Source organism: Salmo trutta, unplaced genomic scaffold (genome assembly GCF_901001165.1).
Source record: "Salmo trutta unplaced genomic scaffold, fSalTru1.1, whole genome shotgun sequence".
In the NCBI taxonomy this organism is placed as follows: domain Eukaryota; kingdom Metazoa; phylum Chordata; class Actinopteri; order Salmoniformes; family Salmonidae; genus Salmo; species Salmo trutta.
In genome coordinates this window covers 1-10,000 of record NW_021822452.1, presented here as the reverse complement: position 1 = coordinate 10,000, position 10,000 = coordinate 1, and the positions used below count along the sequence as shown (strand labels likewise).

General features: G+C 47.1%; 1 long non-coding RNA gene across 1 annotated transcript in view; it reads left to right on the top strand.

The window, feature by feature from the left end:
• LOC115182306 (uncharacterized) overlaps nt 1-6,851 on the top strand; it is an 8,925-nt gene extending 2,074 nt beyond the window's left edge. Inside the window, exon 2 of the long non-coding RNA XR_003873715.1 lies at nt 6,058-6,851. This is a non-coding gene — a long non-coding RNA (uncharacterized LOC115182306). The remainder of the gene's footprint in view (nt 1-6,057) is intronic.
• The last annotated feature ends 3,149 nt before the right edge of the window (nt 6,852-10,000 follow it).

Genomic DNA, 10,000 nt, shown 5'->3' with positions numbered 1-10,000 from the left:
GGTTTACTGTGTTACTGGGTTCATACATTATCATCGTCTCTGGCTGAACGGTTTACTGTGTTACTGGGTTCATACATTATCATCGTCTCTGGCTGAAAGGTTTACTGTGTTCATACATTACCATCGTCTCTGGCTGAACGGTTTACTGTGTTACTGGGTTCATACATTATCATCGTCTCTGGCTGAAAGGTTTACTGGGTTCATACATTACCATCGTCTCTGGCTGAACGGTTTACTGTGTTACTGGGTTACTGGGTTCATACATTATCATCGTCTCTGGCTGAACGGTTTACTGTGTTACTGTGTTACTGGGTTCATACATTATCATCGTCTCTGGCTGAACGGTTTACTGTGTTACTGTGTTACTGGGTTCATACATTATCATCGTCTCTGGCTGAACGGTTTACTGGGTTACTGTGTTACTGTGTTCATACATTACCATCGTCCCTGGCTGAAAGGTTTACTTCAAATTATGTCCGTCGAAATCATGACCCCAAAAAAATGAGGATATACAAGTTTGACACGTTTTAATAAGGAAAAAGGCCCCGCAGTTAAATGTGTTGATTTAGAGGGAAGACATATGAGCGATGCCAGAAAATCACTTCATTTTAGATTCGTTGTTTAATATATATGTATGTATCTTTTTTTAAGTATGTTTGTGAAAAATGTGAAAATGTCTGATAGTGTCGCCATTGCATGTTATAACATAGCCTCTAATCTAGACATATTTATAACGTCAACAACAACAAACATGATGCATGTCTTGTTGTCTTGCCTTTTTAATGTGTTGCAACTTTTTTCAAGTTCTGTAACATTTAAAAAATAGGCTAATTTTAAATTCTTGAATTTGCATGTTTGTAACAAAAACACATCTGCGAACAACTGATCGAAGTTCCTTCTTCTCTTGTGGTCTGAGTGTTTTTGTTTCCGTTGCAACTTATTCTTGGGGTTGGGGGGGGGGGGGGGGGTGGAAACAGCGCAAACATGAGCAATAGTTTTATATCTTCTCTTGGTTTTAACAACGGCTGATTATCTAAATAAAAATCGGTTGTTTTTTTAACTCAAAGTAGGCCTAGCTATTCGGGCTTTTCAGAAACCCCGTTAGATTCTATAGACACCACTAAAGGCCTATAGTGAGCTTAAGTGAAACAAGGTCTAACCTTCGTTTCCCCCCACCACCTTCCTACTACATTAATATCGGTTCAGGATATTCCTAAAACCAGCAGCGTTTTGTCTTATTAACTGTGGTTTATGTTAAAATTACAGCAACACGGAAAGAACAAGGCCCCGATCGAACCAGTGGCTAACGCGTCAATTCCATACCGGAAACACGCTGAGGTGGGCCGCTTTTTTTTGTTTGGTCATTTTTGAACACATGTATAGACATTCCAAAATGGTGATCCTTATTTAGGGCGACACGTGTAAAAGGCGTGCAGCCGTACTAACTGTAACTGTGAGGCGCGGTTAAGCCCTGTCATCTAATACAATGACTTATTATTACAGCCTCTGTTCCTACTGACCTGTTCATTTGTGTCAGTCTCACTAACGGTCCATCACTGCGTTCATTAACACAAACACGACACCGGTATAAACCACTACATATTACTGAAAGTAGCCTGTAATATAGTCTATGTCGTGTATTTTTTATTTATTCGATTTTAGCCAAACAAACGATTATATAATTTGACAAAACCAAACGCTTCCGCTCCCCCCCCTCTTCCTTCTTGTTTCTTTACGGTGATTATGGTAAGAGTTGTGATTATTAGGATGGAAAATGTTTTTATTGTGAAAGGATACAGGCCTATATGTCAGTCCAAATATATTTCATTCATTGATAATGTAATGTTCCCGTAACACGTGTTGTATTTCCGTGAGAGAGAGAGAGAGAAAGCGCGGGGGTGTATAGAAACGGACAGAACATTCTCTCGCTTTCATCTGGGTGTCGGGTTCAGGACCGGCCTCCGGTCGACAGAGGAGAGGTAATAGGATTTGTGTGACTGAATGACCTTTGAACCGACGGGTGCAATGCATAGAGCTACAGGAAACGACCTCCCTGGATGGCCCTGTGTGTATCTTCACACGACTTCCTGTCACTTTAATTACGACAGGCAGGGTGAAGACAGACAGGGATAAGACAGGCAGGGATAAGACAGGGAGGGATAAGACAGGCAGGGTAAAGACAGGGAGGGTAAAGACAGGCAGGGATAAGACAGGCAGGGTAAAGACAGGGAGGGATAAGACAGGCAGGGTAAAGACAGGGAGGGATAAGACAGGCAGGGTAAAGACAGGGAGGGTAAAGAGAGGGAAAATCTAAGCCTAGCTTGGTAACTACCAACATAATGGAAACACTTCGAGTAAATGAAGGATAGAGAGTATATTGAAAGCAAGTGTTGTTCCTGAGTTAATTAATAAATTAACATCTCGTCATTCTTAGGGTCATGTATAATAATGCTGGGGAGGCCATTGGTTTGGCTACTATGGCTATGGACGGCAATGCTTCTTACTCTGTACCGTAATACCCTGTATATAGCCTCCACATTGACTCTGTACCGGTACATCCCTGTATATAGCCTCCACATTGACTCTGTACCGTAATACCCTGTATATAGCCTCCACTTTGACTCTGTACCGTAACACACCCTGTATATAGCCTCCACATTGACTCTGTACCGTAATACCCTGTATATAGCCTCCACATTGACTCTGTACTGGTACCTCCTGTATATAGCCTCCACGTTGACTCTGTACCGGTACCCCCTGTATATAGCCTCCACATTGACTCTGTACCGTAACACCCTGTATATAGCCTCCATATTGACTGTGTACCGGTACCACCCTGTATATAGCCTCCACATTGACTCTGTACCGGTATCCCCTGTATATAGCCCCCACATTGACTCTGTACCGGTACCCCCTGTATATAGCCTCCACATTGACTCTGTACCGTAACACCCTGTATATAGCCTCGACATTGACTGTGTACCGGTACCCCACTGTATATAGCCTCCACCTTGACTCTGTACCGGTATCCCCTGTATATAGCCCCCACATTGACTCTGTACCGGTATCCCCTGTATATAGTCTCCACATTGACTCTGTACCGGTACCCCCTGTATATAGCCTCCACATTGACTCTGTACCGGTACCCCCTGTATATAGTCTCCACATTGACTCTGTACCGTAATACCCTGTATGTAGCCTCCACATTGACTCTGTACCGGTACCCCCTGTATATTGCCTCCACATTGACTCTGTACCATAACACCCTGTATATAGCCTCCACATTGACTCTGTACCGGTACCCCCTGTATATAGCCTCCACATTGACTCTGTACCGGTACCCCCCTGTATATAGCCTCCACATTGACTCTGTACTGTAACACCCTGTATATAGTCTCCACATTGACTCTGTACCGGTACCCCCTGTATATAGCCTCCACATTGACTCTGTACCGGTACCCCCCTGTATATAGCCTCCACATTGACTCTGTACCGGTACCCCCCTGTATATAGCCTCCACATTGACTCTGTACCGTAACACCCTGTATATAGCCTCCACATTGACTCTGTACCGGTACCCCCCTGTATATAGCCTCCACATTGACTCTGTACCGTAACACCCTGTATATAGCCTCCACATTGACTCTGTACCGTAATACCCTGTATATAGCCTCCACATTGACTCTGTACCGTAATACCCTGTATATAGCCTCCACATTGACTCTGTACCGGTACCCCCTGTATATAGCCTCCACATTGACTCTGTACCGTAACACACCCTGTATATAGCCTCCACATTGACTCTGTACCGTAATACCCTGTATATAGCCTCCACATTGACTCTGTACTGGTACCTCCTGTATATAGCCTCCACGTTGACTCTGTACCGGTACCCCCTGTATATAGCCTCCACATTGACTCTGTACCGTAACACCCTGTATATAGCCTCCATATTGACTGTGTACCGGTACCCCCCTGTATATAGCCTCCACATTGACTCTGTACCGGTATCCCCTGTACATAGCCTCCACATTGACTCTGTACCGGTACCCCCTGTATATAGCCTCCACATTGACTCTGTACCGGTACCCCCTGTATATAGCCTCCACATTGACTCTGTACTGGTACCCCCTGTATATAGCCTCCACCTTGACTCTGTACCGTAACACCCTGTATATAGCCTCCACATTGACTGTGTACCGGTACCACCCTGTATATAGCCTCCACATTGACTCTGTACCGGTATCCCCTGTATATAGCCCCCACATTGACTCTGTACCGGTACCCCCCTGTATATAGCCTCCACCTTGACTCTGTACCGTAACACCCTGTATATAGCCTCCACATTGACTGTGTACCGGTACCACCCTGTATATAGCCTCCACATTGACTCTGTACCGGTATCCCCTGTATATAGCCCCCACATTGACTCTGTACCGGTACCCCCTGTATATAGCCTCCACATTGACTCTGTACCGTAACACCCTGTATATAGCCTCGACATTGACTGTGTACCGGTACCCCACTGTATATAGCCTCCACCTTGACTCTGTACCGGTATCCCCTGTATATAGCCCCCACATTGACTCTGTACCGGTATCCCCTGTATATAGTCTCCACATTGACTCTGTACCGGTACCCCCTGTATATAGCCTCCACATTGACTCTGTACCGGTACCCCCTGTATATAGTCTCCACATTGACTCTGTACCGTAATACCCTGTATGTAGCCTCCACATTGACTCTGTACCGGTACCCCCTGTATATAGCCTCCACATTGACTCTGTACCGGTACCCCCTGTATATAGCCTCCACATTGACTCTGTACCGGTACCCCCTGTATATAGCCTCCACATTGACTCTGTACTGTAACACCCTGTATATAGTCTCCACATTGACTCTGTACCGGTACCCCCTGTATATAGCCTCCACATTGACTCTGTACTGGTACCTCCTGTATATAGCCTCCACATTGACTCTGTACCGGTACCCCCTGTATAGAGCCTCCACATTGACTCTGTCCCGGTACCCCCCTGTATATAGCCTCCACATTGACTCTGTACCGTAACACCCTGTATATAGCCTCCACATTGACTCTGTACTGGTACCCCCTGTATATAGCCTCCACATTGACTCTGTACTGGTACCCCCTGTATATAGCCTCCACATTGACTCTGTACCGTAACACCCTGTATATAGCCTCCACATTGACTCTGTACCGTAACACCCTGTATATAGCCTCCACATTGACTCTGTACCGTAACACCCTGTATATAGCCTCCACATTGACTCTGTACCGTAATACCCTGTATATAGCCTCCACATTGACTCTGTACCGTAACACCCTGTATATAGCCTCCACATTGACTCTGTACCGTAATACCCTGTATATAGCCTCCACATTGACTCTGTACCGTAACACCCTGTATATAGCCTCCACATTGACTCTGTACCGTAACACCCTGTATATAGCCTCCACATTGACTCTGTACCGTAATACCCTGTATATAGCCTCCACATTGACTCTGTACCGTAACACCCTGTATATAGCCTCCACATTGACTCTGTACCGGTACCCCCTGTATATAGCCTCCACATTGACTCTGTACCGTAATACCCTGTATATAGCCTCCACATTGACTCTGTACCGGTACCCCCCTGTATATAGCCTCCACATTGACTCTGTCTCGGTACCCCCCTGTATATAGCCTCCACATTGACTCTGTACCGTAACACCCTGTATATAGCCTCCACATTGACTCTGTACCGTAACACCCTGTATATAGCCTCCACATTGACTCTGTACCGGTACCCCCTGTATATAGCCTCCACATTGACTCTGTCTCGGTACCCCCTGTATATAGCCTCCACATTGTTATTTTAATGCTGCTCTTTAATTACTTGTTACTTTTATCTCGTAATTTTTATCCATATTTTTTTTATTCAATTGAATTATTGGTTAAGGCATTTCACTGTAAGGTCCCCCACCTGTTGTATTCGGCTCGTGTGACTAATATAATTGTATTTGATTTGATTTGCCCCCATCCCATCGCACAGGACACCAGTGGTCACTGAATGGTGTTTTTTGAGGAACGACGAAAACCATGTAAACTACAACACCAAACGATGCCACAATCGTCCGATATAGTTCCAGATTAGAATCACTGAGCGTCGAGGATGTTCTAGATGGTGATGACACAACAATACAGAGTTCCAGATTAGAATCACTGAGCGTCGAGGATGTTCTAGATGGTGATGACACAACAATACAGAGTTCCAGATTAGAATCACTGAGCGTCGAGGATGTTCTAGATGGTGATGACACAACAATACAGAGTTCCAGATTAGAATCACTGAGCGTCGAGGATGTTCTAGATGGTGATGACACAACAATACAGAGTTCCAGATTAGAATCACTGAGCGTCGAGGATGTTCTAGATGGTGATGACACAACAATACAGAGTTCCAGATTAGAATCACTGAGCGTCGAGGATGTTCTAGATGGTGATGACACAACAATACAGAGTTCCAGATTAGAATCACTGAGCGTCGAGGATGTTCTAGATGGTGATGACACAACAATACAGAGTTCCAGATTAGAATCACTGAGCGTCGAGGCTGTTCTGTTTCCCAACAATACAGAGGAGCAGGACAAAACAACAACAAACAAACAAAAACAAAAACGACCACGTTGGCCATTTTGACGTACGGAGAAACTTCGACATTTGTTTTTTTTTGGAGAAGCTGGTTTGAGCTTTCTAATTCGGTAGTTAAAGCTTGTCTGTTGAAACATGTTATGTTGGCGATTCCTTTATGTTGGCAGTTACCTGTATGTAGGCCAGTACAAAAAAGAAAAATGTATGAAATGTATGCATTCACTAATGTAAGTCGCTCTGGATAAGAGCGTCTGCTAAATGATGTAAATGTAAAATGTAGGTCTGTTGTAGCTTTTGGGTTTTCTGTCTCTCCAACCCCTCTTCCTGGCGCCGATCCACCGGGTTTGGAGAGGGTCCATTTCGTCTCCCCAAGGGTCAAAGTTCAGACCCTTGTTTAGCTTAGGTTCTGTCAAAATCAAATCAAATCAAAATACAATAAAATAAAATTTGATTGGTCATGTACACGTGTTTAGCAGATGTTATTGCCGGTCTAGTGAAATGCTTGGGTTTCTAGCTCCAACAGTGCTGTAATATCTAACAATTACACAACACACACACACACACACACACACACACACACACACACACACACACACACACACACTCACACACACACACACACACACACACACACACACACACACACACGTTCTCTCTGTGATTGACAGGACCCCCTGGTAACGCTCTGTGTGCACGGGCGTGGGATAGTGAGCGTCACCCCGCTGCCGTCTCTGACCGGTGAAATCATTTATAGAATTGTCTATTGATGGAGGTGCACCGTGGGCGCGTTACCCCCCACCGTGGGCGCGTTACCCCCCACCGCGGGCGCGTTACCCCCCACCGCGGGCGCGTTACCCCCCACCGCGGGCGCGTTACCCCACCGCGGGCGCGTTACCCCACCGTGGGCGCGTTACCCCCCACCGCGGGCGCGTTACCTCCCACCGCGGGCGCGTTACCCCACCGCGGGCGCGTTACCCCACCGCGGGCGCGTTACCCCACCGCGGGCGCGTTACTGGCCACCGCGGGCGCGTTACCCGCCACCGCGGGCGCGTTACCCCACCGCGGGCGCGTTACCCCACCGCGGGCGCGTTACCCCCCACCGCGGGCGCGTTACCCCCCACCGTGGGCGCGTTACCCGCCACCGTGGGCGCGTTACCCCCCACCGTGGGCCTGTTACTCCACCGGTAGTGGGTTCGGGGTTTATACCGTGGGGTAGACTAGGTTACAGAACCGGAAGTCAACGAGGAAAGAGAAGGGAGGAAGGTCATATTTTTGACGGAACAACAAACCAGAAGACAACTGATATGAATGTTTATTTTGCTGCCTTCAATTTAAGAGTTTGTAAAACGTGTCCCACAAATATTATTTCTGTGATATTTATTTAACCTTTATTTAACTAGGCAAGTCAGTTAAGAACAAATTCTTATTTATAATGACGGTCTAGGAACAGTGGGGTTAACTTCCTTGTTCAGGGGCAGAACGACAGATTTTTACCTTGTCAGCTCTGAGATTCGATTGAGCAACCTTTCGGTTACTAGTCCAACCCTCTAACCACTAGGCTACCTGCCTCCCCAACGCTGTAACCACTAGGCTACCTGCCACCCCAACGCTCTAACCACTAGACTACCTGCCTCCCCAACGCTCTAACTGCTAGGCTACGTGCCTCCCCAACGCTCTAACCACTAGGCTACCTGCCTCCCCAACGCTCTAACCACTAGGCTACCTGCCTCCCCAACGCTCTAACCACTAGGCTACCTGCCTCCCCAACGCTCTAACCACTAGGCTACCTGCCTCCCCAACGCTCTAACCACTAGGCTACCTGCCTCCCCAACGCTCTAACCACTAGGCTACCTGCCTCCCCAACGCTCTAACCACTAGACTTCCTGCCACCCCTAGGAGGCGGGTAGCCTAGTGGTTAGAGGAGGCGGGTAGCCTAGTGGTTAGAGGAGGCGGGTAGCCTAGTGGTTAGAGGAGGCGGGTAGCCTAGTGGTTAGAGGAGGCGGGTAGCCTAGTGGTTAGAGGAGGCGGGTAGCCTAGTGGTTAGAGGAGGCGGGTAGCCTAGTGGTTAGAGGAGGCGGGTAGCCTAGTGGTTAGAGGAGGCGGGTAGCCTAGTGGTTAGAGGAGGCAGGTAGCCTAGTGGGTAGAGGAGGCGGGTAGCCTAGTGGTTAGAGGAGGCGGGTAGCCTAGTGCTTAGAGGAGGCGGGTAGCCTAGTGGTTAGAGGAGGCAGGAAGCCTAGTGGTTAGAGGAGGAGGCAGGTAGCCTAGTGGTTAGAGGAGGCGGGTAGCCTAGTGGTTAGAGGAGGCGGGTAGCCTAGTGGGTAGAGGAGGCGGGTAGCCTAGTGGGTAGAGTGTTGGTCTAGTAACTGAAAGGTTGCTAGATCAAATCCCTGAGCTGACAAGGTAAAAATCTGTCGTTCTGCCCCCCGAACAAGGCAGTTAACCCCCGGTAGGCTGTCATTGAAAATAAGAATTTGTTCTTAACTGACTTGCCTGGTTAACTAAAACAAATAGCTCTGGTTAAAATGGGATGCCTGCTATTTGCACTGCATTTCTCTGGTCAAAAGAAGGGCATTATGGGGTGCCTGGCAAATTAATCAACACAACAACGGATCAGATCTTCTGGTTGCATATCACCCAGCTAGAGTTCTCCTGGGTAACGAGTCTCCACATGCAGAAATATCAGCGGAATTTATCCAACTTGAACGAACATATTCTCACTTCAGGGCCTTTACGTTTGGTTGGAATGGTGACCCGTGTGTTTTTATAAAGCTCCTGTTAGTGACATATAGGCTATACTGTATTTATTAGTTAAGTCATACTTAAAACGGAGAGATATCGTGCGCTTTTTTCTCATTATGTTGACAGTCACGCGGGCGTGTAATAAAGGAACGCGGAGTTAACATGCGCTGTTAATTTTTCATTGCTTTTTTTTTTTCGTTTAGGGGGCTCACCCACCCAAAAAACCGAGAGAGAGAGAGACGAGAGGGGTAGAGAGAGAGAGAGAGAGAGAGAGAGACGAGAGAGAGAGAGAGAGAGAGAGACGAGAGGGGTAGAGAGAGAGAGAGAGAGAGAGAGAGAGAGAGAACTTGTCATAAGTACAAAATAAAGGAAATGGGAAAAGGGAATGAATGAAACTAAAACAACAATTCTGCCTTCGATGATGTTCACGTCATAAACACATTTTAAAAGAAGCACCTCTCCTCTCCTCTCATCTCCTCTCCTCTCCTCTCCTCCCCTCCCCTCTCCTCTCCTCTCCTCTCCCCTCCCCTCCTCTCCCTCTCTCCCCTCCTCCTCTCCTCTCCTCTCCTCTCCCCCCCTCTCCTCTCCTCTCCCCTCCTCTCTTC